At 41.5% G+C, this 14,291-nt stretch overlaps 1 protein-coding gene across 4 annotated transcripts in view; it reads right to left on the bottom strand.

Annotated features, from left to right (window-relative positions):
* il1rapl1a (interleukin 1 receptor accessory protein-like 1a) overlaps positions 1-14,291 on the bottom strand; it is a 598,387-nt gene that overhangs the window by 415,091 nt on the left and 169,005 nt on the right. The gene's annotated exons all lie outside the window — the stretch shown is intronic.

Raw genomic sequence — 14,291 nt, 5'->3', positions numbered from 1 at the left:
GGTTAACTGTTCTTGAGTTTGGGGAGCGGGAGGTGGGAAGCCGCTTGGGGTGTGAGATGGTGTTTTTTTTTTTTTTGAGAGTGTCACAGAAAACAGACTTCAGCGTGAGTTGTGTCTAAACAGCAGCTCTTCCTTTTGTTGGTGTTAAATAAAAGTCCTGGAATGCAGCAGCTACGTCTTTGTGGACCTACACAGCCGGACCGGCACTGATTGGCAGGTATGTCGCTTTCTGCCACATATAGTACTTTGGGTTTACGTGACGTGTTTGTTATGCATTTACAGATTGTCCGCAAATCAGCTGCAAAGAAGATGTAATAAAAACACTTTATTCATGGCCAATTTGTATGCATTCGCTACAACATATTTTAGTTTGTGATGTGGACGTGATAGGCACGCAATATATCTGTTTTACATACTGTCCCGGTCCGCTGCCAAGCCGCAAATCCCCATCAGTTGCGGATATCAGCGTTTAACGGCAGATATACAGTGCATAGAGTGAGTATGTATTGTGTATGAATTGAGTATGTAAGGCAGATGTCATCCACATCCAGATTTTTGAACAGCTCAAAAATCCTGGCTGCGGACATGCGTGCCTCTGCGGATGATCACGGATGTGTTCGGATGACGGCCGACTCACACAGGCATGTTACACGGATATTGCGGATGTTTGGCGAATATGGGCCAATTTTGTGCGCAATCCATACGCAAATCCTCCTAAGTCAGTGGGACAGACTTTGTCTGTTCATTTTAATTGTTTTGATTTTAAGAAGAGTGGGTCTCACCCTTGATAGCCGACATTATGAATGATCCGTATTGCCTTTTTTGAAGACTAATTAGTGATTTCATTGAACTCACATAGTTATTACCCCAAATTTCTACACAGTAATTGAAATACGGTAAGACAATGGAACAGTATAAGATGCGGAGTGATTTATGATCCAGAACATGTTTCGTTTTGTTTAACACTGAAATGCTTCTTGATAATTTGGTTTGTATATATTTGATGCGTGGTTTCCAACTAATTTTCTGATCTATTATTACCCCAAGGAATTTATGTTCATGAACCCTTTCAGTCTGCACCCCATCTATCTGTATTCGTACTTGCTCATTGGTTCTGCAGTTCCCAAATAACATTAGTTTTGTTTTATTTAAATTAAATGACAATTTGTTTCAGTCAAACCATATTTTCAATTTGTTAATTTCTTCAGTGATTTCCTCTACCATTTCTTTTAAATTCTCCCCAGAACTACGGATGGGTATTGATAAGATTTTTCGATATCGATGCCATTATCGAATCCGCTTATCGATCTGATTCCTTGATTCCCTTATCAATACCTCTTGTGAATTTTCTGTGTACTAAAAGTAGGCTTTACAGGTTTTCTATGTCAACAACATTTTAAATTGGTCACTGGATCCTTGATCTTTGGACATAAATAAAATCTGTAGTTTTTGTCAAAAGCATTTCCTTTCAGACATTTTGGCATGAATGTCTCTCCATACCTCTGAGCTGAGCTCACCCGGCTGTTGCACATCAGCGCAGGACGTCTCGTTTTGGGAGGAAAAAACTTTTTGATCAATTGCACTTTGTATTATAACATTTAGAAAGAGGTGTCATTTGATTTAAACGGTGTTTCGCTTTGAATTTATTAATTCCGACTGGACTCTATATTCTAACTTGACTCGGCAGAGAGCCGCACAGCGTTTGGAGCTGTGTGAACAGAACGGAGGACGATTCTCGTTTCTTTCTCGCAACAAGACAAGAGTCCCAGTTAGTGACTTTAATCCGTACAAAAGTAACTCACGACTGAGATATTCAGGGATGAAAGTGGTGAAAAACAAAAAAAAGCTGAAAGCCAAAATTACCCCCCAACACCACCCGCACTAAAATGTTTGAATTCTAGAAGCTCAGAAATGCAATCTGGGACTATTCCAGACAATAAACTGCAGTGAGTGCAGCATCCATTTAGTGAGAAAAAAACCCCCAACTTTCCTTATTCAAATTCATTCCAGTAGTATTCTGCTCTTACTAGGATGCAGCAGTTTTCTAGCTTGGCAGATAGTTCTGGAGGAAATCACTGAAGAAATTAAAAAATTGAAAATATGGTTTGACTGAAACAAATTGTCATTAAACTTAAATAAAACAGGGATGCAGTGAAGGTTTGAGAGTCACTAGGTGTTCACAGGAAACACTTATTTATTTATTCATGTTCATTGTTAGTTGGTTTTATCTTTTCTGTTGTGTTTTTAATCAGGTTCTTTTTGTCTCTTTATCTAAAATTGTATTGTAGCATTATTAGTTATTATGAGTTATTATTACTATTGTTGTTGCTATTATTAAGAGGTCTTTTAGATAAGAAACCGACACTTTTATTTTTTTTTTAACTATATGGATTTGAATGACGTGCGATTACACCAATCATGCTTGAACTCTCGTGCGCATGCGTGAGTTTTTTCAGGCGTGTCGGTGACATCATTTCCCTGTGGGCAGGCCTTGAGTGAGATGTGGTCCCGCCCTCTCGGCTGAATTCCTTTGTTTCACACGCTGCTCGAGACGGCGCGCGTTGCTTTATCAAAATGTTTTCTGGACCTGTGAGGAATATCCGAGTGGACACTATTCGAGAAATTAAGCTGGTTTTCGGTGAAAAGTTTAACAGCTGATGAAAGATTATGGGGTGTTTCTGTCGGTGTAAGGACTTCCCACGGAGCGGGACATCGTGCAGCGCTTCCAGGCGCCGTCGTCGGCCTGTTTCGACCTGCAAACATCCTAATTTAAGGCTTAATTCACCCAGGACGTCGTGAGAGAACAGAGAAGATTCAGAAGAGGCATGAGGACTTTATGCAGACATTCCACTGTTTAAGGACATTTTTTAATGAAAGACGTGCGCGCAAATTCGCCGAGTCATCACGGAAACGACTCAGCGAATCTGTGTGTACCGCGACAGGAAAAACACCTCCGTGTTGAAAACCATTTGTAAAATTCAGGCGGCTTTTGATGGCTTTCAACAAGTGAGTAACTAAGAAATTGTTTAACAGCTTGCGCATGTTCCAACTTGCCCGTTAAGGTTTCCAACGGAGGTGTTTTTCCTGTCGCGACCATACGAAAGTATTGATGTGGATTCTGATACAGAATTACCGTTTCACATTTGATGGATTTTCATGTTTGTTGGATTACTTCGTGCCCTGACCGCTCTTGGAGCGACGTGGCCTCGGCTCGACGGTGAGCCACGCCGATCGAATTACCTACATAAAAAATAAACCATGCAAATGGAATTGAATTAGAACGGGAATAACCCCCTTGTGTCTGATGATTTTTGGACTGTCACAAATAGAACGTGTCGCCATAAAGCCCTATTTGCGACCGTATAACCAGCATGAATGTCCACAAATCAGACACAACAGGGCTATTCTCTAAATATAGATCAAAAGGGCTTTTCAGTGTTAAAATCAAATATCCCCCAAATCTGCAGTACAGATCAGATGCGGATCAAAGTCTATTCATTGAGAATACCAGTTTGCACCTCATGTCACAAATGAGACTGATTGAGGCACTTTTGATGGAGATATAATGCAGAATGTCCACCAAATGCACGTTTCAATATTAAGTTAAAATGTCCACAAAACCCACAATCCAGATCAAACTTTTTCAGGTGATAGTGAGTGCCAGTCTGCACCTCACTTTCAAATATGAGAGTGATTGGGGCACGTTTGATTAAGATATAATGTAAAATATACATTAAATGGGGTTTTAAATTTAAATGACCACAAAATCTGTAATCTGGATCAGATTCGGATCAAACTTTGTCAGTCGATAAAGGATATCATCCTACATAACGCTTTCAAATATGAAAGAAGTTTAATCTTTTCTGACAGTTATGAATTTCTGAAAATCCATTCAATGTTAAAAATAGGGTTTTTCCCCTCATTTTTCCTGATTTTGCCCTTTGACCTATGGCCTGAGTCAGTTCTTGCCCATCAGGATATGAATCCTCTGCAAAAATTTCAGAAAGATATATGAAAAATTGTGGGCTCCAGGCTGTTCACAAACAAACAAACATCACCTCCTCCAACTTCGATGGTGGCGGTTCTGAGAAGAGACTCAAACACTAAAGTGCTTGGAAATGATAATCTGAGGCTTCTGGTTCTAACCTCTGCTCTGTGCTTGTAGCATGCTTTCTGGCTCTGTGTGTGTGTGTGTGTGTGTGTGTGTGTGTGTGTGTGTGTGTGTGTGTGTGTGTGTGTGTGTGTGTGTGTGTGTGTGTGTGTGTGTGTGTGTGTGTGTTTCCCCATGAGCATGATAAATTAATTAATTTTGCCTGTTGCCGTTCTGCTTGGGGTCGCCACTGCAGATCAGACCGTCCAAGCCAGTGCATCCCGAGTGCCGGTTTTGAGCCTAAGTAAAGGAGGACGGCCGGAGCAAGAAGTGTAAACGGCATAAATTTGATCAAATCTTAGACACATGGAGTGTACAGACAAATGACCACCAGGAGGGACATCCAGTGTGAAATTTGCCAAACCAAAACGTGAAGATGTCACATCGGATTTCCAAACAAGAATGGTCGAGGCCCGGGTTAATGACTGCTACCAGTAATGGTACTGTTGGCTGTTTGCACTGTTGGCTGTTGGTTTTCACTGATGGCTGCCAGTGGAAACTGTGCTACTGCTGGGTGGTGGTGGAGAAGAAGAAGAAGAGCAGTGAGAGAGCTCGACACTGGGTGCCCTTCCAGACTAAACTTCACATGAATAATAAGCAGGAGAATGGGGGAGCCGATGTTGTCTGGAACAAAGGACCTTTTCATTAGAAGGCAAGTGTACTAACTGCTTGTGCAACATGACTGTGCTGCACTAATCATACGTGCATTCAATCAGAGCTTCATTATCTTCTCTAACTGCCTTTATTTGCAGAATGTGCTCAGCAAACTGAGCTGTGACTGAGAACGTGGCTACCTGACTGAAACTGCAACCGACGACCACAAACATGCACACGGCGAGAACAACGAGAGAAACTTAATCTAATTTCTGCCATTCGATCTTGATGTTTGCATACATTAAGTACTGGCTCAGTAATTTCAAAGGCAGCATGAAGCTCTGAGAGATGAAACAAAGCTTCACAGAACAAGATTTAATTTAGCCAAAAGGAAGAAAATCCTCTTCAATAAGATTTACCCAGAGATTCTGGGAAAATCTTCAGAAAGAAAATCTGTAATAAAGGAAAATGCTTTTTTTTTTTTTTTTTTGCAACACAAAAGCACAAAAAACAGAAATGTGGTTTATTATCAGCTGGTAGAAAATTCCAAGGTCACACGAAGGAGGTAGGGCACTTTTTAAATCTGTCACACAGTTTTACTTCTTTTTGCCCTTGACAAGTTCAGCCGAGCTCGCTCAGCGCCTTTAAATAACTCACCAATTGACTTCAAATTAACCAGAACTCCTTATAGAACAGAAATTTCCCTTGTTGTGTGGAAAAGGGTGTCAATGAAACATTAGCTTTTTGGCTTTCCTCTTTCGTTCTCACTCATCCTTTCTTCCTTCCTCTTGATGATAAAGGACTTTTTAAAAAAAAAAAAAAAAAAAAAAGGAGAAGAGAAAGCGTGTCAGGATTTAGCCAGCTACACAATGTCATTTGAGGCCCAAATTGATGTGCTTGGGACTCTCAATAGTATCTCTCCAAAGGAGGGGGCAGGACAGAGGGCGATGTGGGGTTTGGGACATTGTTCCTCTTAAATGGTTCTTTTTTCCATGGCAGACGTTGGGAAATGAGCGGAGTCGGCCACCGTGGAAGACAGCCATGCGTAAAATGGAATACAGAAACAGGAGCCTGTGTGACGCCTTCACAAATAAGGCGTCTACTGCTACTGTTGGGTGAAGCACACGCAAATAAAGTGCCAGCAATTTATATAGTCAGCTCTGCATCTGAACCCCATCAATCATGCTGATAAGGGCGTGGCCGGCGACTTGCACATGAATCCATGCAGTCTGACTTGCTGAGCCAAACCCCTCATGCCATGACTGAATAAAAGAACTGAAAGATGGCAAGTGTTTCAGGTCAGAATATCCTGCACGTGAAGTAAATCACATTCATTTTTGCAGTAGAAATTCACAAAAGCTCCCAGAGGGTGATAACACAACCTACAGGTACACTTACTCTAAATTAAGAAATGCTCATCTGTTTGATCTATGACTCCTCCCAGGTCTTGTGGACATTTTCCACCAAACTTGGCATGTGGATGGTGGTCAACCCCAGAAGTGACCTTAAAGCGTTCCGTCTGCAAAGTTCAAGGCCGTTGTAGACAAAGGTCAAAATTTAGATTTGCTTTTTCACTCTGGTTTGCACCGAGCTTCACACACACACACACATGTAAGTGGTTTCTGGAACTGGCCAGGTAAGGTCAAATTTGACAAAAAGAAATCATTAGGTTCAAGGTCGCCAGGGTGAAAGGTCAAATTTTCCTTTTTTTCCACTCCAATTTGCACCACACTTTACCATGTTTGGTGCAAATTGTAGGTGCTTTCTGGTATTGAGCAGCAAAGTTACATTTGCCAAAGACCAATCATTGGGTACAATGTCATCAGGGTCAAAGATCAAATTTTACTTTCTCACTCCAGTTTGCACAAAACGTGGTACACTTGGAGACAGGTGATGGAATTGTCAGCAAAGTTAAATTTGTCAAAGACTAACCATTCAAAGTTCAAAATTTAAGTTTTGCATTTGGATTTTCACCAGACTTCACACTCTTGCAGGTGGCTTTTAGAATTGCCTGGGTGAGGTCAAATTTGCCAAAGATCAAATCCTGAGGAGAAAGTCATTGGTATCAAAAAGTCCAAATTTATGTTTTTCAATCTGATTTGCACAAAAAGTGTGGTGCACACATAGGAGTGAAGCTGAAGTGGAAGTCCCATTGAAATCCAAAAAAAAAAAAAAAAATGTTGAGGAGGATCTGCACTGATGATGCATTAACTGCACACAAAGGGCTAATTGCCTCCCTTTGATGATGTCAGACCAGAATTATGTTCCTTCATACACACTGTCATATGATGTGCTACCAATGTGTGAAGTTTCATTGAAATCCTATGGATGCACAGGATGATTCCAACATACCTCTCCAATTTTGGGTTGCAGAAAGAATAACAATTTACTTTCAACCTGAGTTTTCATTTCAGCTCCACAGACCATTAAGGGAATCACTGCCTGCTTTGATGGATATGCATACAAGAGTAATTTTCGTGTGGAAGTGTAAATGTCTTTTCCACCTGTATAATATAGCCAAGAGGTGACAGAAAACAGAGAAAACATTTGTCTATTGAGGAAAACCGGTATGCCGCCTTTATGTTTGTTGATGCAGCTGTTCGTCTAATGTGCCGTATTAAACGCCAACTCTTCTCTGCCTTGTCTCACCGTCTCTGTCTGCGTGCACACTCTCTGTTGTGCAGCTGTGATTCATGACAGTCAGGCTGGGGCTGTCACTCTGCTAATCTCCCCCAGTAGAAATACAGCTTGGAAAATGTCATCAGAAGATTGTGAATTGTGTTTACACTCACTGCAAAATCCATCGCTTTTAATATGACAAGTCATTATCACCTCTGCTCCTCTCTCCCTGTCCCTATTGCCGCCTAACTCGAAAATAAAGTGAGGGAGAAGGAATGGAGACAAAACAAGGGCGTAAACATTACAAAAAACCATTATGCTTTCGATAAGCCGCTAATCCAAATACCCAATGTAAAATATGGTGGGTTGTTGGTATTTTCATGAATCTGCAGAGGCTACTTTCCTTCAGATGTCACTGAAACTGGAGCAGGAAAAGAAAGGTCAGCTAGCTGATGAGACTAATAGGAATGTCACTATATGCAAAATTAGGATTGTTAATTTTGTTAAGACTTGTGGTGGATTCAAGATCGACAAAAGATGGGGTTTTAAATATTCAGAAGACAAAGCTTGTATAAGATTTGCATAGAACACCAGTTTATTGTATGAGAAGGTCTGACAGTATGTGAGGATGGTGTAGGACATATGCAAGGGCAGTGTGACAGCGGTCAGGTGTGCAGTAGGAGTGATGGTTGTGTTCAAGGTGGAAGTGGGATTACATCAAGGATGGGCTCAGACCCCTTTTTTTGTTTTCAGTGGTGATGGGCAGGTTGATGGACAAGATTAGACAGGAGTCACCACAGACTAAGATGTTTGCAGATAGCACTGCAATCTGTAGTGAAAGTAGAAGGTCAATGACTTTACATACTTGGGGTCAACTATCCACAGTAATGGACAGTGTGGTGGAGAGGTAAAGAAGATAATGCAGGCATGACGGAGTGTGCAGAGAAAACTCTCAAGCATGATTTGTTATACAACCCCTGGCAAAAACTATGGAATCACCGGCCTCGGAGGATGTTCATTCAGTTGTTTCATTTTGTAGAAAAAAAAGCAGATCACAGACATGACACAAAACTAAAGTCATTTCAAATGGCAACTATCTGGCTTTAAGAAACACTATAAGAAATCAAGAAAAAAATTGTGGCAGTCAGTAACGGTTACTTTTTTAGACCAAGCAGAGGGAAAAAAATATGGAATCACTCAATTCTGAGGAATAAATTATGGAATCACCCTGTAAATTTTCATCCCCAAAACTAACACCTGCATCAAATCAGATCTGCTCGTTAGTCTGCATCTAAAAAGGAGTGATCACACCTTGGAGAGCTGTTGCCCCAAGTGGACTGACATGAATCATGGCTCCAACACGAGAGATGTCAATTGAAACAAAGGAGAGGATTATCAAACTCTTAAAAGAGGGTAAATCATCACGTCATGTTGCAAAAGATGTTGGTTGTTCACAGTCAGCTGTGTCTAAACTCTGGACCAAATACAAACAACATGGGAAGGTTGTTAAAGGCAAACATACTGGTAGACCAAGGAAGACATCAAAGCGTCAAGACAGAAAACTTAAAGCTAAAAAAACTTAAAGCTTAAATGTCTCAAAAATCGAAAATGCACAACAAAACAAATGAGGAACGAATGGGAGGAAACTGGAGGAAACTGGAGTCAACGTCTGTGACCGAACTGTAAGAGACCACCTAAAGGAAATGGGATTTACATACAGAAAAGTTAAATGAAAGCCATCATTAACACCTAAACAGAAAAAAAACAAGGTTACAATGGGCTAAGGAAAAGCAATCGTGGACTGTGGATGAATGGATGAAAGTCATATTCAGTGATGAATCTCGAATCTGCATTGGGCAAGGTGATGATGCTGGAACTTTTGTTTGGTGCCGTTCCAATGAGATTTATAAAGATGACTGCCTGAAGAGAACATGTAAATTTCCAGTCATTGATGATATGGGGCTGCATGTCAGGTAAAGGCACTGGGGAGATGTGTTGTGTGGGACGCTGAAGAGGAGGTACTGCTGGCCCACCACCAGAGGGCACCCTGCCTGAAGTGCGGGCTTCAGGCACGAGAGGGCGCTGCCGCCTCACAGAAACAGCTGGGAGTGACAGCTGTCATTCATCAACTCATGACAGCTGTCACCTATCACCATCTCATCAACCACTCCTTAAAGGCCGGACGACATCTCCACCCCGCTGCCGAGATATCACCTACCATTGGAGGTAATAATCCTCAGCCATATCTGTGCCGTATCACACTCCGTTTGTCTGTCTGTTACAGGAGTACCTGGTTACTTGCGTCAGCTGGAGGCTGAGCTGGTCGGTGACGGCAGGGTGACAGAGCGCACCCTTCACGATCAGTGAGACAAGTGACTGTTCAGGTTCTGTAAAAGACTGTGTGTTCGTAATTGCGGAGGTGGAGGTGTAATACCCACCTGTATTGCTGACTGTTACTGGGTGTGCACACACCCACACCTAACTGTTTCTGCTTCCTGCCAGCAGTACCAGATCCGACAGCCGGAGACAGTGGCCACCTGGGGACTCGGGACTTGGCGGCTCCAGTATCTTCCGGGTTTGGTGGCAGTGGAAATCGTGTGGGATTCGGTTCTTGTCTGGACAGACGTCTTCTATCCTCGAGCCTGCCCACATGTCACCTCTGTGGATTGACTGCATATAAATTCTGTAATCGTCTGTATTTCGTTGTGCACATTCACAACAGTAAAGTGTTGTATTTTGGCTCATTCATTGTCCATTCATTTACGCCCCCTGTTGTGGGTCTGTGTCACTACACTTTCACAACAAGATGGCTGTCATTACATCATCAATAAATGCACAAGTTTACGTTGATATTTTGGACACTTTTCTTCTCCCATCAATTGAAAGGATGTTTGGGGATGATGAAATCATTTTTCAAGATGATAATGCATCTTGCCATAGAGCAAAAGCTGTGAAAACATTCCTTGCAAAAAGACACATAGGGTCAATGTCATGGCCTGCAAATGGTCTGGATCTTAATCCAATTGAAAATCTTTGGTGGAAGTTGAAGAAAATGGTCCATGACAAGGCTCCAACCTGCAAAGCTGATCTGGCAACAGCAATCAGAGAAAGTTGGAGCCAGATTGATGAAGAGTACTGTTTGTCACTCATTAAGTCCATGCCTCAGAGACTGCAAGCTGTTATAAAAGCCAGAGGTGGTGCAACAAAATACTAGTGATGTGTTGGAGTGTTCTTTTGTTTTTCATGATTCCATAATTTTTTTCCTCAGAATTGAGTGATTCCATATTTTTTTCCCTCTGCTTGGTCTAAAAAAGTAACCGTTACTGACTGCCACAATTTTTTTTTCCTGATTTCTTATAGTGTTTCTTAAAGCCAGAAAGTTGCCATTTGAAATGACTTTAGTTTTGTGTCATGTCTGTGATCTGCTTTTTTTCTACAAAATTAAACAACTGAATGAACATCCTCCGAGGCCGGTGAGTCCATAATTTTTGCCAGGGGTTGTAGAAGGATATCTGGAAGAGTGAAAGGGGATGTTTACTAGATCACATTGAAACCAGCTATGGTTAGAGTGGTGGTACTAACAAAAACACCCCTTAGGAGTGATGAGGGTGGACAGGATTAGAAACAAACATATCAGAGGGCCAGTGCAGGCAGGATAGTTTGGAGACAAAATCAGAGGTGAATTTGAGAAGGTTTGGACATGTGCAGAGAAAGATGCAAACGACAGGGTGAGATGGGAACAGGTGAAAGAAGAAGAAGAAATCCCCATTTTACCAATCTTCAGAACTTTCATCTGAAGGTTTTCCTTTTGCATCCTCAGACTTTGAAAACCAACATTTATTGCGACCCCTTTTACACTGCTGCAATCTTTTACCCTGAAGCAGAGCTACATAAGTGATGTGCACAGTCCAGTCCACAGACAGTTCCAGCCAGGAGATGAGAAATTTAACATTGCCCTGACCACTAATGCTTGACACCAGACTGCTGCTCGACTGTGTCGCTGTGCGCCCTTTAAGCCAGACTCATGTGACTGCACGCTGTGGAACTGTCCATGGTTCTGAACAGTCAAGCAAAATGCATCAGATTTTCTGATGTGGCTCAGACCGCAGCATGCAATATTCATGGTCATATGCAGTGCTGTCCCTTAGCTGTCAAGTTAGGTGTAGATAAACGTGGTCACTAATGTGTATTTTAGATTATTTACAGTGATTCATAATAGATTAAGATGATTCATTCATTTGAAACATTAAGCATCTAAGTGAGTTGCATGTCATCTTAGAAGACCTCTGTTTATGCAAATGCAAAAAACATTTCTTAGAAGGAGAAATAATGCTTTTGTTTTTTCATTATGTATGAAACTGGCCGGTTTATTGGGTACATCTGTTGAAAATGTCATCAAAGCAAATGTTTTGATGAGATATGTATCTCATTAGCCAATCACATGTCAGAAACTCAATACATGTAGGTATGTTAATGTGGTCAATAGGATTTGTTCAAGGTCAAACCGAGCCTCAGAAAGGGATAGAAAGGTGATTAAAGTGACTGAACGTAGCATGGTTGTTGTTCCTCAACGGGGTGGGTCTGAGTTTTTTCACAAACATTTCTACATAAAACCTCTAAGATCTACAGAGAATGGTTAAGAAAAGAAGAGGCTGGTGGTTCTCTTAGTCAAAATACTTTCTTGAAGGCAGAGGTCAGAGTGGTCAGACTGGTTTGAGCTGATGGAAAGGCTTTTCAAATTCAAATAACCATGTGTCAGAACAGTTATATGCAGAAATGCATCTCTGAATGCACGGGGCAAGCCTTGAAGCAGATGCAGTACAACAGCAGAAGACTTCACTGGGTGCCAGTCCTGTCAGCTAAGAACCGTGTGCACAGGCTCACAAAAATTATACAATGGCAGGTTGAAAAAAAAACAAATATTGGGTGTCTGGTCTGATGAGTCTTTGGGCCTGCTTTGGCATTAAGACACAAAACCAGGAGATTTGATCACATTACACCTCTTCTGGCTTCCCTTCACTGGCTCCCTGTGACTGTAAGAGCAGATTTTGAGGTTTCATTGCTGACAAATAAGGCTATAAAATGGTCCCACACCAATAAAACTATCTGGCTGAATTTTATTTTTCAACCTTATGTGTCTGTGTGTGCCCTATGGCCACAGGATGCAGGCTTGATCTGTGTGTCAAAAAGAATCAGCAGGTTATTTATTATCCACCGTGTTTCTACTTTGTGGAACAGTTTGCCTGTTGATATTATAAAGAGCAGCACAGTAGCTTAGTGGCTAGCACGGTTGCCTCACAGCAAGAATGGCATGGGTTCTATTCCCACCTGTGGCCTTTCTGTGTGGAGTTTGCATGTTCTCCCCATGTTTGCGTGGGTTCTCTCTGGGTGCTCTGGCTTCCTCCCACATCCAAAGATATGCAGGTTAGGTGAACTTTAAACTTTAAAAGTCTCCCTTGTAAAAGAGATCTTGATCCTGACAAAGCTGGTGTTAAATAATTAAATGAATAAAGTTCAATTCAGGTGAAATCTGAAAACCAACTATAAAAGACTGAAGCTCTTGGCAAAGCTCTATTATATCTGCATCAATGGTAAATGTCCACCAGCTAGAGATATTGCTCCATTTTAAGAACCTTGGGACATGACGACGGCCAAACTGTTGGTTATAGTAGTAGATATGATAATACAAGATATTCCTTTATTAGTACCACATGGGGACATTTTCAGCATCACAGCAGAAAGCAACAATAGAATTATGAAACAGTAGGGCAAAGTAAAATGTGAAAATAGAAGACAACCACAAAATACTGTATGTATAATTGGTTTTATGCTTTTATCTTATATATCGGCTGGTTGAATGTTTTCATTTGCATATTTGATGTCCACTTGAAAATGTTTTTATGGATGCGAAATTAGTGTGCCTTAATGTTTATTACATACAGCTTTTTGTATATTTTTCCAACTTGAAAGTGTTAAATTATTATTATTGTTATTATTATTATGGATTGGTTAGAATTTGATTTAAATTACATGAAAGTGTGCCTCTATACTTCCTTGCATCAATGATTCAGGCTGCTGGTGGTACTTTGGTGTTGCAAAACTGTGATGCCATCATGTAAATAAAAGTAAAGACAAGGGCTGTTCCCTTCTTGGAAATTGGAGGTGGAACTGCATGATGAATTGGCACAAGTTTTATGCCGGATGCCTTTCCTGATGCAACTCCATATTACGTGGAGAAATGTGGCCGGGGTGGGATTTGAACAGGGAACCTTCTGCACTGAAGCAAAGATGCCATCATGTAAATATAGGCCAAAATGTCCCTCACAAAACTGCTTTAAGCTTTATCTGTAGCAGCCAAATGTTACTGCAGGTGGGCGTCACCTTCGCCTCGTCAAGTCACTGGGGTCATGAATAATGACACGTGTGCTGGATGCGACAGTGCCAAGGACCATTTGAAGGGATCTCCTATTAACAACACTCAGATAGTCAAAAGCATCCAGACCATGAGGACATGGACCGTTATGACACCGCGAAGGTATCTGCAGTGACATACACTCCAGTCACATGACCTCAAGAGTCCATCAGATTCCAAAGAAGAGAGAGCAAGAGAAACTAAAAAGACTGAAGCAACACTTCTCCTCCTCAGAAATGTTTTCCATGACATAATGTGTACTGCCGAATAAGATGTGCTGCAAAAATCAAGCTGATAACAAGTCTTAAGAGTGACAGAAAGAAACTGATGGAGGAGTGAAGCATCGAAGTAATGACTTGTCCATCCCCTTGGAAAGGAGACGGCTCCTCTGAGAGGCAGCATTGAAGGCCAGATGAGATAATGACACTGCTGCTCCAGGCCGAGACCCAGGCGCCATTCCAATGAATACCAAAACACACACACACACACACACACACACACACACACACACACACA

Source organism: Thalassophryne amazonica, chromosome 14 (assembly GCF_902500255.1).
Source record: "Thalassophryne amazonica chromosome 14, fThaAma1.1, whole genome shotgun sequence".
In the NCBI taxonomy this organism is placed as follows: Eukaryota; Metazoa; Chordata; class Actinopteri; order Batrachoidiformes; family Batrachoididae; genus Thalassophryne; species Thalassophryne amazonica.
This window is presented reverse-complemented; position numbering and strand designations above follow the sequence as displayed.